This window comes from Cynocephalus volans, chromosome 11 (assembly GCF_027409185.1).
Source record: "Cynocephalus volans isolate mCynVol1 chromosome 11, mCynVol1.pri, whole genome shotgun sequence".
Classification (NCBI taxonomy): domain Eukaryota; kingdom Metazoa; phylum Chordata; class Mammalia; order Dermoptera; family Cynocephalidae; genus Cynocephalus; species Cynocephalus volans.
The window spans coordinates 20,020,376-20,036,123 of NC_084470.1; the positions used below are offsets into that span (position 1 = coordinate 20,020,376).

Genomic DNA, 15,748 nt, shown 5'->3' on the forward strand with positions numbered 1-15,748 from the left:
CACTTCTATCTTTAATCTGTTTCCATTTTCACACCAGCTTCTCTTCTTTTGTTTGTGACAAATCTCCCTGATAATCCAAGATAATCTCCTCATTTTAAAATATTTATTTATTATGGTAACTAAAATTTTTTCTTTATTAGTACTCAAAATCATGACTGCAATGAAGTACGCATACCCTTAAACCAGTCTCAACTCCATGAAACAGCATGTCAGGACTTTCCCTTTCTTTTCTGCAAACAAAATACTAGCATGGTCCTCCTGAATATTCATCTTCCTCTTCATCAGCGGCTGCAATGATGATGCCATTAGGCTTGGCCTGTGGTGTTGCAGGTGATTTCTTCATGATTCTCTCTCCTGGAACCACCACACTCAGGCCCAGCTTCACATAATCATTGTCCATGTACTTGAAAAGTGACAAGTTGCAAACCTCTGACACTTGATCTTGATCATGCTGGTCATATCTTTCGTGAAGCTGTTCAAGTGCAGCACAGTCTTGACTGCAATTGAACCCTGGTATGCTGTAGCTCTCCCAGACCCATCTTTCTGCAGCCACGTAGTCATTTCTGTGGAAATGAGCTAAGACTTGAGCAACCGTTTTCTTATAACAAGATGGATAATTCTCAATTTCCTTATAAATATTTTTTTCTTAACGAATAGAGTGCCGCCTCATCAAACTTGCGTCCTCATACCGGCTGTCTTGAGGCTTTTACCAGTAATTCAACTGCCTGCCCTAAGCGTTCCTCATTCTCAACCACATTTGCTATCTGTTGATATAACTGTACAGCCTTTTCTGGGTCTACATTTCCGGTCAGCTTCCGACTCACTCCAGTGCCACGGCCGCTGTGTCAGGGGTGCCGTTCTCTAGGTGCATCATACTGGCTTCCTCAACCAGGTGAACAGCTTCCGGTAGTTTCTGCATCTCCTTCAACATCATGCCCGTTTGCTCATAAGCTTCGACAGTACGAAAAAGCGCCCTATTGTTTTCACAGGCAACGGCTTCCCTGAGGCAGCATCTTTTGCTTGTTCAAACTGTTTGGCATTTTTTAAAGCCGTTGCTTCTGCTTTTCCATATTCAGAAGCGGCACTGTCATAATTTGGCTTCCATTTAAAAATCCAGTTTTCAGATATTTCTCTGCTTTGGCGATATGCTCCAGCACCTCGTGTACCTTCTGAGCCACCAGCTCTACAGCCGGCCCCTGACGCAGGGTCTAAGAACGCTCCTCCCTCCGGCCGCGCCACAGCCGGGCGAGCAGGCGCGGGAGCCGCGGAGGACTCTGGGAGACGCAGCAGCGACGGCGGGCCGCAGGGCTCAAACTTGTTGCCCTCATTTTAAAATCTTTCAATTTGATCCCATCTGCAAAGACTGTTTCCATATAAGGTAACATTCGCAGGTTTTAGGGACTAGAATGCAATTATCTTTGGGGGTGGGGGTGGAGGTAGGGGGACATTTTCCAGCCTACCCCAGCTGACTAGACACCGTATTTTCGATCAATAATTCAAACGAAGAGATACAGAAACTATAGTTAATGGTGGAAGCTTGAAGCAAACAACTGTTTAGAGTTTGGACTGAATCAGTCTTTTTCAGCAATTTACTCGTTGATGAATGAGCAGAGAAAGCCAGTCTGCAGAGAAAGGCAGGAAAGTGCAGCAGATCCTCAGAAGCAGAGGTGAGAGACTATGTATGGAGAGAATTGGAGAAAGGAGCTGTCTTGGCCAGAGAGCCTCCCACTTTCCTCTTACTAACCTCTATTACTTGGGCTATAGTGAGTTTTGTTGACATGGAATAACCAAGATTTCTGGTTCCAGCTATAATCTTGGGCATATGCCCACACATTTCAGAACCTCAGTACCTAACCTGAAAAAAATGGTTACAATGATAGTACTTATCCTGCAGACTTTTAGGATAAAGTACTTTCAGGATCCAATGCCTGAAATACTCATTTTTCAAAAAAGGGTGTTGAGAAGGTCATGTGGAAGCAAGTTGATCACATTCTGAAGAAGATTTTCAGCATGTGACAGAAATCTTTCCTGAGTAGAACAGAGATGGAAGTGATTGAAAGAATGTTGGATATTTCACAGAGATAACAGAAAAGCTGGATACCCAAGCCCTGGGAAGCACTTGAAGGATGGCAGTTCCACGGACTCCAAGAGGCAAAAACTCGAGAAATCTCTCCAGGAGGCTGCTATCACAACGACTTGGTTCCAACTACATGCTTCCCATCAGGTGTAAGTTCCTGGGGAAAGAGGTGATTGGTCTGGGTAGGAATCTATTCGCCCCTGGAGCATGGGGAGGGCTGGCCCTATGATTGACAGTTCCAAGACTATACAGCCACAGGTCCTGGTAGGATTCATGAGGTCATGTCTTCCAGAGAGATCACCAGCTCTGTGGAGCAAGAATGATTTCCTCTTATTTGAAAAATAAAAGTACAGTAATGTCTCAATTACCCAACTCTCAGTGATTTAACAGGGTCTGAACTTTTGTTTCTCTAAAGAGAGTAGGATTTTTCTCTGAGCTTTTAGTATTCATGATGGGGTTTACAGGGTAGAAGCCAGGGAGAGGGATGGAGAGAGGAAGGACAGGGCCCAAGAGAGAAAGGTGACAGTCTAGACAATCTAAGAATGCATGCGGTCTCCAGCAATACTCTTGCAACTTCTGTATAATCTTCCATACTCTATCCTTTAAGCCTCCCCCAGGGCCCACATCTGCCCTATTTTTGTAATCACCTAGACTTTTTTCCCCCTGCTCCTGCTCAGAATCCAAATCCCCAACATATTCCTATGGAGACACAAATTCCATGGTCAAAGTTCCCCTTTTCATGCTGAGAAGGGACTGGCAGCAAGGGAAAGAGTAAAGACCCAGACATGAGAAGGGACTAGTGATGCTGTGAGATACCTGGGGAAGCTTCAGGGATAAAAATCTCAAGTAGAGACATTGTCAGTTAGTGGGAAGGGGCCTTTGTATCAGGAGGCAAATAGTTAAAGATGGCTAGCGTGTGGATACATTTTGGGGAGAGAATCAAAGGGCCTACCTAACTCTCAGCCTCTGTTTTTCTGAGCAATGGAAAGTGAAGTCAATGGCTGAGAAGAGGTAGGGTTGTGTGGGGAGCTTCCAGAGGGAGAAGTTTGAAGTATCTTCTGGGGGCTGGGCACTTGGCTGTGATACAACCTACTGAGGCATGAGACAGTCTGCAGAAGAGTAGACGAAGAGCCAGGATCTGGCAGCTAGAATCTATTTCTGATCATTCTAGAGGGAGAGGGAAAACATTTGAAGACATGCCTGGAAGCCTGTGCAAGGTTGTGTCTGAGCAGGAAAACCTTGAACAATGGTGGGGATGGTGAAAGATGTGACAAAGCACAACCCCTTCCCTCTCACTCAAGCACATTACCTTCTCATTAGCCCTGTTAGTCTTCATGGCAAAATGGTGAGGAAGACAGGGCAGGCACCAATATTCTTATCTTCTTCAGCATTAAGCTGATGCTGTGAAGTTACAGGTCTTGCCCAAGACCTCCCAATTTATTCAGTGTAGAGACAGGCTAACCTTTGAGGTCTCTGGCAGCTGTTATGGTGGAAAAGCTCTGTTTCACAAGTGTTGCATGAAGTAAGGAAAAACACTAAGACCTCCCGAAATTGTATGGACTGTCTTCTGAGCCAGAATGTGGCCCAAAAGAGAGAGGGAAGGGACACTGTCCTCCACCACGAGACAGTGGGGGTGGATGAGTCAGTTCCTCCAACCCTGGAGTTATCAGTTGATCTCCAGTTTCCCACGTGACACTCTGTCTCTTTTCTTCTGACAGCATCCACTGAACTACGATTCCACCCCAAACTGAATACTCAAAATAGAAAATGATTGCCAGAGGCCAAAGCTGCATCTGTCTGTGATGATAGGCAAACCCTCTTTCCTGTAGAACAGGGTCGTAAATGCCAAAGGTACTGGGGCTGGCTCCTTTTGGCCACCTCAGCTGCCCGCACAGTGACTTCGGCCCAAAGCAACCACCCATGTCACAGCCATCATGGATATGATCTGTAATAGATGACACTTGGCTCCCCTGCTCCCAAGAGCCGGCTGCATCAGGTTTGGTATGTGGAACATTTTGTCTGAGAGACATGCTGGCCTGGGTTGAAAGTAATTCCCATCAGCTCAGAACCGGGTGGTCTGTCACGAGGTTATTTTTCAATTCAATCTCAACTCTGGAAGTCTTTTGGACTGAGAACTGGTATTTTCAAAGGTTAATAAGCCTATCAGAAATCTCTTTCATGGGAAAATGTGATGCATATGATTGCCCTGACTTGCATGCAGTTCCCAGTTCAGGGGCCTAAGCATAATTTCACTTTAGACTTAGGGCTTCAGTGTTCTGAAGATTACTGGGGTCTGGGTTGCAAGAGTCTGGCAGTGGGATGCATTGGTCACTGCTTATAGGAAGCCAGAAACAGAAGGGAAGAATGTATGTTCTTAGGGTGCCCTAGGTGTGTGCCTCTGTGTATGTGTACATGCATGTGTGTGTGCTTGCCTGTCGGTGTCAGGCAAATGTGTATGTGCATTCGTGTGTATGTTCAGGGGGCATGTGTGTGCATGCTTTTGTGTATGTATGTGGCCATTTTTGTATGCACACAAATATGCATGTGTTTAAATGTGTGCATGCATGTATGAGTACCCATGTGTGTGCATTATAGTTGTGTACATATGGTTGAACAGCTGCATGTGTGCATGTGTGTGTTTGCGTGGCCTTGCATATGTGTTCAGGTGGACATGCATGTGTTCACACATGTATATTGGCCTGGGAATAGGTACAGTTTAATGGTAGGAGCACAGGCTTTGGAACCAGACAGACATGGGTTCAAATTCTAGTTCCATATCTTATTAGATGTATGAGCCTGGGATATGCACCACCTCTTGGTTTCTTCACTCTAAGATGGGATGATAACAGCTTCCACCCAGGACTGGGGTGAGGGTTAACAGACATGAAGCAGATGGTGCTCTGGCACAGTCAGTGGCAATTGAGTGGTAAATCGTACCATTGCCATCGTCACTGTTACCGTCATCATCATCATTCTTATTTTATCTGTTCCCTCGCTGGGTGTCATTTATTCTGCCTCCTTTAGAAACTGTCCAGGGCTGCAAACATTTCAGATTGAAATGAATTGGCTTGAACTAGAAGTCCAGAGAAATAAGTGGCCAGACCAAGTCCCTCGCCTCCTGTGACTCTAGCTAATTCAGAAAATCACAATTTGCCCGTTAGTTAAATGGCAACAGTGAACATCCTTGCTCAGTGAGTTTCTTTCTATGCTGGTATGTCTTACAGGAACAAAAATAATCAAACCTTTGTTAGCCACCTTCCGCGTAACCTGGCCTAAAGCTCTGTGGAAAATATGAGAAGAGAGACACATATCCCTGACTTCAGCAATTTCCCATGGAGTTGACTTGTTTTTAATAAATAAATACACAAGTACACAAACAGGCATATTCAGGTATAATTGGCATGCAATAAACTGCACACACTTAAAGCATATAATCTGGTAAGTCTTGGCACATGCATACCCCATGTAACCACAACCACAACCAAGATAATGAACACCTCCATGACACAAAAGTTTCCTGGTGCCCCTTTGTGATCGCCTCTCCCACTCTTCCCACATAACTCTCTCCTCCTGGCAACCACTGCTTTCTTTCACTATAGATTGGTTTGCATTTTCTAGAGTTTCATACAAAAGGTATCACAAGTTCATATATTCTTTTTTTTTTTTTCTGGCTTCTTTCACCCAAAATAATTATTTTAAGATTCACTCATGTTGTCATATGTATCAACAGTTTGTGTCTTTCTATTGCTGAGTAATAAATAGTCCATTGTATGGCTGTGCCAAATTTTTTATCCTTTCACCTGTTGAGGGATTTTGTGTTGTTTCCAGTCTTTGGCTGTTACAAATAAAGCTCCTGTAAACATCTGTGACAAGTCTTTGGGCATATGTTTCCCTTTCTCTTGGGTAAATATCTAGGAGTCCATGGTTGAATCATATGTTAGGTGTATGTTTAACTTTTTAAGAGACTCCCACACTTTCCTAAAGTAGTTGTTCTGTTGTGTATCTCCATCGTCAGCCTACGAGAGCTTTTGTTTCCCCAGCATCCTCACCAGCACTGGATATAGTCATTCTTTTTCATTTTAGCCATTCTAATATGTTGTTGTGGTATCTCAGTGGTTTTTAACTTGTATTGGCCTAACAACTAATGGTGTTGAACATCTTTTTATGTGCTGATTTGCCATTCATCTATCTTTTTCAGTGATTTGTCTATTTAAATCTTTTGCCTATTTAAAAAATTGAGTTGTTCATTTTCTTATTGAATTTTGGGAATTCTTATATATTCTGGAAATGAGGGTGTATTAGTCTGTTTTGCATTGCTTATAACAAAATACCTGAAACTGGGTGATTTATTGAAAAAATAAAATTTATTGCTTACACTTTCTCAGGATGGGGAGTCCAAAGTCCATCTGGTGGTGGCGACAGTGACCCAGAGGTCTCACATTGGAAGATGGTGGAAACAGAGAGAGCAGAGAGAAAGACAGACTCTCCTCTTCTTTTAAAGCCCTCAGAACCACGCCCCTGACTGCCATTTTTCGTCCATTCACTCCTGCATGGTCCTACAGTCCAATCACCTCTTTAAGGCCCCACCTTTCAGTTACCTTAACAGGATTTCCCACCCTCTTAACAGTCACAGTGGGGGCTAAGTTTCTAATACATAAAACTTGGGGGGACACAAGTCAAGCTTCAGGGAGTTTGGGGGAGACATAATTTAATCCATTATATTCCACCCCTAGCCCCCCCGAACTCATGTCCTTTTCACATGCAAATATGTTCATTTCATCCCCAGAGTCTTAACTTGTTTCAACTCAAGGGTCCAAAGTTCAGAGTTCCATCTGTGAAATCAATACGAGTTATCTACTTCCAAGAGACGATGGTGGGACAAACTTAGGGTACATATTCACATTCCAAAAGGGAGAAATAGGCCAGAAGAAAGGTGTAACAGGTTCTAAGCAAGTCTGAAACCCAGCAGGACATGCATTGAATCTTAAAACTGGTGAATCTTGTAACTTGACTCCATGTTCAATGTCCTCTGCACACTGGTGGGGGCTTGGGTCCCCAAGTCCTCAGGCAGCTCCACTTCTATGGCTTTACTGGTCTCAGGTGATGCTTTAGCTCTCCCGGGCTGGTATTGCACGCTGATAGCTCCACAGGTCTGGGGTCTCCATGATGGTCCCACTCTCATGGCTCCACTAGATATGGTGCTGATGGGGTTTCTCTGCTGCAACTCCGACTCCACATTTCTGCTCAGCATTGCTCTAGTGAAGGCTGTCTGTGGTGAACCCACCTCTGTGACAGATCTCTTCCTGGGCCCCCAGACTTTTCCATACATCCTCTGAAATCAGGGTGGAGGCTCCCAAGTCTCCACAGCTCTGGCATTCTGTGAGCCTAAAGACTTAACACCACGTGGATGCTGCCAAGGCTTCTGGCTTGTATTTTCCAAATCTGTGGGTCCAGCCACACATGGGGCCAATTTAGCCATGGCTGGGGCAGGCAAAGCAGCTGGGGTGCTGGTGCTAGAAGCAGCTTCCTGAGGTGGCTCTGAGCAGTTGACCCCAAGACCATTCTTTTTTTAAAAAAATTTTTATTGAATCTAAATTGATTATATATATTTTTGGGGGTCAACATTGAGATATGTTGATCAAATCAATATTACTAGCATATATATTGTTACAAATCATAATTATTCTTTATGCCCCTTATCCAACCTCTCCCGATCCCCGTCTTCTTCCCCCCTCCCCACTCTAATTACCTTAGATTTCTTCTCTCCCTCTGAAAGAGTAATGGTTACTCTGTTGATTTGTTTCCCAGATGATCTCTCCAATGCTGAGAAGTGTGATCAGTTCCGCCAATATTATCACAGAGCAGACGTTTCTTCTGTCACTCTGAAATGGGCTTTGTGGAGAGAGACATCCTTTTCTTTTCTTTGTCTCTGCTGGTGACTCTCCTTGTGTCAATGCACTCCAGTGGCTGGCAGACCATCTGTGTGGTCGTTGTGGCATCTAGCCATTTTCAAAGCAGCCATGGTTATTGTGGTGGCTGTGGTGTGCCACCCACATGGAGGCGATGTTTTTGGCATGCTCCTTGGCACTGGCAGTGTGCCTGGTTGTGGGGAGTGTCAGGTCTCTTACTCCAAGCCTTGGGTCCCTGGGTGGCCCTGAGGTGCTAGCACGGTGTGCCTGGTTGTGGGAGGGGAGTCCGGTCCCCAGATCCATGCCTCGGGACCCTGGGTGGTCCCTGAGGTGCTGGCATGGTGTGTCCCCCAAAACCATTCTGTCTCCCTAGGTCTTTGGATCTGAAATGGAAAGGTTGACCCCAGAGGCTTCTGCAATGCCTTCATGGCCTTTTTCCCCTTCTCTTGATAATCCTGTTCTTTTGTGTTAATCTTCTTAGCTAATGGTCTCTGGGCTGTACCATTGCATGCTCTCTGCTTCTCTCCCACATGACCAGGCTGCAAATGTTCTAAATTTTTATGTTCTGCTTCCCTTTTAAATTCTGGCTTCACGTCATGCCTTTGCTGCCATAACTCAGCGTAGGCTGTTACAAGTAACCATGTAGTTTCCTTAATGCTTTGCTGTTTAGAAATTTCTTTTGCCAGACATTCTGGTTCACAGCTCTTGGGTCCCACCTTCCACAAAGTCCTAGGGCATGGACACACTGTACCCAAGTTCCTTCCAGTTCACAGCAAAGGTGAACTTTGCCCCAGTTTCCAATAAACTTCTTATTTCTGAGACGTCCTTAAGAATGGTCTTTACAGTCCATATTTCTATCAGCATTCTGCTCACCACCATGTAACCAGTCTCTAAGACATTCCAACCTTTCTCTCATCTCATCTTTTTATCTTCTTCTGAGTCCTCCAAACTCTTCCAACCTTTGCCTAACACCCAGTTCCAAAGCTGCTTCCACATTTTCAACTATTTGTTATAAGCAACACCCCACTTCTCTGGTACCAATTTTCTGTCTTAGTCCATTTTTTTGCTTATAACAAAATACCTGAAACTGGGTGATTTACTAAAAAAATAAAATTTATTGCTTACAGTTTCTCAGGATGGGGACTCCAAAGTCCATCTGGTGGTGGCAACAGTGACCCAGGGGTCTCACATTGGAAGATGGTGGAAGCAGAGAGAGCTGAGAGAGAGAGAGACAGACTCTTCTCTTCTTTTAAAGCCCTCAGAACCACGCCCCTGACTGCCATTTTTAGTCCATTCACTTGCATGTTCCTATAATCCAATCACCTCTTTAAGGCCCCACCTTTCAGTTACCTTAAAAGGATTTCCCACCCTCTTAACAGTCTCAGTGGGGGCTAAGTTTCTAATACATAAAACTTGGGGGGACACAAGTCAAGCTTCAGGGAGTTTGGGGGGGACATAATTTAATCCATTACAGGGAGGTCTTCCAAAAGTTCATGGAAATATTTATATTATCTTTCAATTCAATTCTTCCACAAACTTTTTGAAATACCCTCTTACAAATATATTTTCAAATATTTTCTCCCAGTTTGTGGATTTCCTTTGTATTCTCTTAACAACATCTTTTAAAAAGAAATTTTTTATTTTGATGAGGTTCAATGCATCAATGTGCTCTTTTATAGGTCACACATTGTTTAACCCAAAATCAAAAAGATTTTTTCCTACATTTTCTTCTAGAATGTTCATAATTTTACATTTCACTTTTAGGCCTATTTTCTATTTTGAGTAGGTTCCACCGGACGTTTTATGTAGACATGAATCATGTTGTCAGTGAATAAAGGCAACTTTAATTCTTTTTATTTTTCTTTTTTGTCCCTTTTTTTTTTTTTTTAAAGCTGGGAGGAGCCTGGCTACACTGGCTACAACCTCAAATACAATGTTAAATAGCAGTGGTGAGAGCAGCCATTCTCGTCTTGTTACTGATCTTAGAGAAAAAGCATCCAGTCTTTCACATTAAGTATGTTATCTGTGGGTGTTTCACAAATTTCCTTTGTCAGGTTGCAGAAATTCCATTTTATTCCTAGTTCTCTGAGAATTTTTATCAGGGTGCATGTTGGACTTTATCAAATGCTTTTTCAGCATCTATTGAGATTATCATAGGGTTTTATTTTTATAGTTTGTTAATATGATAGTTAAATTAATTAGATTTTGTATGTTAAGCCCACCCTACATTCCTGAGATAAATTCCACTTGGTGAGGATGCATTATACTTTTATATATATTATTAGATTGACTCGATAATTTTTTTTCTAGAATTTTTAGTCTATGTTCATGAAAGATATTGGTCTGCAGCTATCTTTTCTTGTAATGCCTTTGTCTGCTTTTGTTACTAGCCTCAGAATGAGTTGGGAAGTCTTTCATCCTCCTCAGTTTTCTGGAGGAGTTTATATAGAATTGATATTGTTTCTTCCTTAAGTATTTGGTGAAATTCACCAGTGAATCCATCTTGGTCTGGGGTTTTCTTTGTGGGAAGTTTTTAACTATCATCTTGCGATTTGGCTTTTATTTGTCCAATCTGTTCTTGTTTTCTTTTTTCTTTTTTTCTGCTTTCTTCCAAATTAGCTGAAATTTTTTATGATTCTATTTTATATCCTTTATTGGCTTATTATATTTTTATTTTAATGATCGTTTTAGGATTTATATAATACTTCTTTACCACAGTGTACCTCCAAGTGATCTTATACCACTTCACATCTAAGAACTTTAAACAGTATACTTGTGTTTTTCCCCTCCTAGCCTCTACGCTTTATTAGACATTTTGCTGTTTTATTATACATTTTGCTTTTATATATTTTAAAGCCTACCATGCATTTTTGCTATTTTTCTTTAAACAACTATCTTATTTATTTTTTAAGTCAATTATCTTTTTAAAATTTTAGTAGACCTATTTTTTCAGCAGACATTTATTTTTATTTTAAAAATTGGGCAAAAAGTACAGAGTTCCCATATACCACCTCTCTCTTCAAAACACACACATAGTTTTGCCTTTAATTAATGCCTTGCACTGGTGTGGTACATTTGTTGCCATTGGTGAACCCATATTGACACATTATTTTTAACTAATGTCCATAGTTTACATTAGCATTCACTCCTTGTATTGTAGAGTTCTATGGGTTTTGAGAAATGCATGTCCTATATCCATCATTACAGTATCAATCAGAATAGTTTAGCTCCCCTAAAAAGCCCTTGTCTTTCACCTATTTGTCCTTTCCTCCTCTCCTTGGATGCCTAGCCATCCCTGATCTTATTACTGTATAGTTTTGCTTTTTTCAGAATATCGTGTAGTTGGAATCATATCGTAGTCATTCAGACTTCTTTCACTTAGAAAATATTCATTTAAGGATTATCTATACCTTTTTGTGGCTTGATAGATCATTTCATTGCTGAATCATATGCCATTGTCTGGACATGCCACATATGTTTATCCATTAACCTACTAAAGACCATCTTGGTTGCTTCCAATCTCAGCCATTATGAATAAATCTGCTATAAACATTCATGTGCTGGTTTTTGTGTGGACATGTTTTCAACTCATTTGGGTAAGTAGGAGCACAACTGCTGAAATATAGTAAAACTATGTTTGACTTTGTAAGAAACAGCCAAACTGTCTTCCAAAGTGACTATACCTTTTTTTCATTCCCAACAATGATCTTTTAAAGAGATCTGAGTAATAAAAACATTATATATTTTCCCATGTAGATACCATTTCCATCTGGTATCACTTTTCTTCTGCCCGAAGGACTTACTTTAATATTTTTTTTTTAATGTAGGTCTGCTGGTGTTGAGTTTTTTCACCTTTTATTTGTCTGAGAAAAATCTTTATTTTGTTTTTATTTTTTGAAAGATATTTTTTCTGGGTATAAAATTCTAGATCATCAGTTTTTTCCTCTCTGTACCTTGAAGATGCAGCTCCAATGTCTTCTTGCTTACATTGATTCTGGTGAAAAATCTGCTATCCTCTATTTTTGTTCCTTTGTACATAATGTCTTTTTTCTCTTTTGGTTTTTAAGATTTTTCTCATTATCATTGGCTTTGAGTATTTTGATTATGTTGTGCCTTGGTGTAGTTTTCTTATGTTTCTTGTGCTTTAGTTTTGTTGGGCCTCTTGAATTGTAGATGGATAGTTTTCAGCAAATTTAAAAATTTTTGTTCACTGATTATTCAGATATTTTCTGTTCACTTTCCCATCTCCTGCTGTCCTTCAGGGACTCATTTACATGTATATTAGGCTGCTTGAAGTTGTTCCACAGCTCACTAATGCTCTTCCCTTTCAAAAAGATTTTCTCTATGTGTGTTTCATTTGGAATAGTTTCTATTGCTATGGTTTCAAGTTCACTAATCTTTTCTTCTGCCATGTCTAATCTACCATGAATCTCATTCAGTGTATTTTTATCTCAGGTATTATAGTTTCTATCTTTAGAAATTTTGATTTAGGCTTTTTTTTTTTTTTTTGGTAACTCCTATGTTTCCACTTAACTTTTTGAACAGATAGAATACATTTATAATCACTTTTAATGTCCTTTTCTGCTAATTCTAGGATTTTTGTCATTTCTGAATCAGTTTAGATTGATTGATTATTCTCATCATGGGTCATGTTTTCCTGTTCTTTATATGCCTGTTAGTCTTTATTTAGATGCTATACATTGTGAATTTTGCTTTGTTGGGTGTTGGATCTTTTGCTATTCTTGTAAATACTCTTGTGCTTTGGTCCAGAATGTAGTTGAGCAAATTGGTAACATTTGATCATTTTGGATATTCTCTTATGATTTGTTGGGTGGGTTTGGAGCAGTGCTCCATCTAGGACTAATTATTTCCCATTACTGAGGAAAGAACTTTCCAAATGTTCTACCCAATGCCTCATAATTTATGAGTTTTTCCATTCTTACTGGTGGGAACACTTCCCAGTGCTGTGTATATGTGCTGTCCACTGTTCTTTAACCCTTCCAGGTGCCCTCCCCAAACCCAGCTTCACGTTGTTTCTTCATACACATACTCTGATTAGTACTCTACCTCATACTTGAGAGGGACCCACTGCAGATCTTTACAGTTCTCCCTCTGTGCAGCTCTTTGCCTCTTCAGCACTGTGATAAACTCTAGCCCCCTTGGTCTCCCTGGACTTCTCAATTTCATCTCCGAAAAGCAGGAAGTTTTCTGGGCTCTGCCTGGGTTCCTCCTCTTTGCCGGAGCCTGGGAAATCTCTCATGCAGTAGGTTTTCTGTCTCTTGGGGATCACCGTCCTTCATTTCAAGATATTGTCCAGGGTCTTGAAAACCATTGTTTCATAAATTTTGTATATGTTGTTTGTTTGTTTGTTTATTTCAGATAAGTCTTGTCCCTGTTCCTCTATCTTGGATGGAAGTGGAAGTCCTCTTCAAAGGACCTAGCAGGACAAAAACACCTATATGATACCATTAGGGAGTAATTCAAGATGGCAGACTATGAATTTTCTGAATACAGACCATCAATGGATATTTTTCTTCTGATATAAAAACTATAGTTCAAGAAGACTCACAAGGCAATACAAATTATGAAGCAACTGTAAGAAAGCATGAAATTCCAGGAAACTGGAACTGTCACTGAATGTCTAGGATGGAAGGCCGCCTGGATGGAGACTACCCAGAATGGATGGTCAGTGTGGGCTGGAGGATATGGGTCACACTGCAGACAGAGGAGCACCCAGACTAAGGCAGGGTCCCTGTTACATGTGGCCATAATATCCCACCCTGCCTTCATCAGGCTTATGAGAATTTTAGTCAGATAATTGTTAGTTTACTTGGTTATTATCTATTTTACCTTCCTGACTGTAGGATCCATAAGGGCAAAGCCTTTCGCACTATATCTTCAGTACTCATCACCGTGTTGACACATAGTAGGAGCTCAATAAATATCCATTGATTAAATGAATAAATATATAAGTAAGTAAATAAATAAATAATGATAAGCAGAGTTAGGAGAGAAGGGTACAGGCCACCAGGCAAGAATTTAGAAGAAAAGAGCTGGAGAACAGCAGTGATGGTGACCTTGGGGGCAGGCAGACAGGGCTGCTGCAGCAGCATGAGAGGGGGTCCAATATGTGCTTGTGGAATACTTAATGCTGCTGCTGCTGATGACAATAATGATGTCTATTCTTATTTAAATTAGAAAGAGCGAAGATATCTGAATGTGGTCAGAAAGCTTAACACTATTGTTTTATTGTGTTTTCCCGTGCTATAAAAAAAAATAAGTAGGTTAGTTCCTGGTATATTTTGAAGTAGGGTACTTCAAAAAGTTTGTGGAAAAATAGAGTTAAAAGATGATATGAATCTTTCCATGAACTTTTGGAAGATGCCTCGTATGGCAAGTCTAAACAATTATTTGTAGAAGGATTAAATTTTTAATTAATTTTTTGTTGATCGGGTCTCTGCCAGCAAGAACTTCATGTACCAGTTCATAAAATACCTACCTATGGTCCATCAGAAACTTTCCTGAGACTTTCATGTCCCCAGGAAAGTGACAGAGGAGAGTTATTGGCAAAAACAAGGATTGAGATATTAACAAGTATGGGTTGAAATCTTGTCCATGTGTTCATTGACAAATTTAATTTGGCTATGTAGAAAATGGAGGTGACATCACCAGCCCTGTAGGGTTCTCTGAGGATGGATATGATGCAAATGAAGTGCATGTTTTATAACAGGCACTCAGTAAATGGCAGGTGCTATTGTAACTACTTGTTGGAAAATGAACACTTTGAGAGAGCTGACTACATGACTTGGCATTCTGCAAACAGAGGCACCCTGGGCACAATCACCTTGAGGATCCTGCAGGAGCAGAAGCCCTGCAGCTAGATGCTAGGATCACCAGGTGCTGCACGCTCAGCAGAATTCTCTGCTGAGGAAAGACAATGATGCTGTCCCCCCATTCCAACCCCCACCAAAAACACACGTGTGTGCGCAGTGGCCCCTAGAGAGATGAGATGGGAAGTCAGTGAACACGCAGTCCTAAAATGTCAGGTACAAGTCCAGAATGTCAATGACATGTGGGATCAACACAACTTCCCAATCTCTCTCTCTCTCTCTCTCTCTCTCTCTCTCTTCTCTCTCTCTCTCTCTCTCTCTCTCTCTCTCTCTCTCTCTCTCTCTCTCTCTCTCTCTCTCTCTCTCACACACACACACACACACACACACACACACACACACACACACTTTCTTTGCCTGGCCTCCTGGTAAGACACTTTGATATCTCTATAGCCTCTTTACCATGTGTGTGCTCAATACTCAGTGGCTGTTCACAATTGTGCAAGTTAGCTGAATGTTCTGGTTATCTTTTGCAGTGTAACCAACTCCCCCAAACGCAGTGACATTTATTTGCTCATGAATCTGCAATTGGACCAGGGTTTGGTGGGGACAGCTCATCTGCTCTCCCTTGCACTGGTGGCGTGGCTCAAAGGCTGTGGCTGGGATCATCTGAAGGGTCACTGGTCCGTCCCATGCTGGCCAGTTGATGCTGGCTGACATCAGCAGGACCTCGGCAGGAATTACCAGCCAGAATACCTACACATGGCTTCTCCATGTGGCCCGTGCTTCTTCACATCCTGGTGGCTAGATTCCAAGGGTGAGCACCCCGAGAGAGACAAATGGGCTAGGCCATATCACCTTTTCTGACCTAGTCTTGGAAACCACACAGCATCACTTCCATCTCCCTTCATTCATTAGAAACAAGTCGCTAA

The 15,748-nt window shown here is 41.6% G+C and overlaps 1 pseudogene; it reads right to left on the reverse strand.

The window, feature by feature from the left end:
• Positions 1-244: 244 nt before the first annotated feature.
• Positions 245-15,748, reverse strand: part of LOC134390037 (gamma-soluble NSF attachment protein-like) — a 29,438-nt pseudogene continuing 13,934 nt past the window's right edge.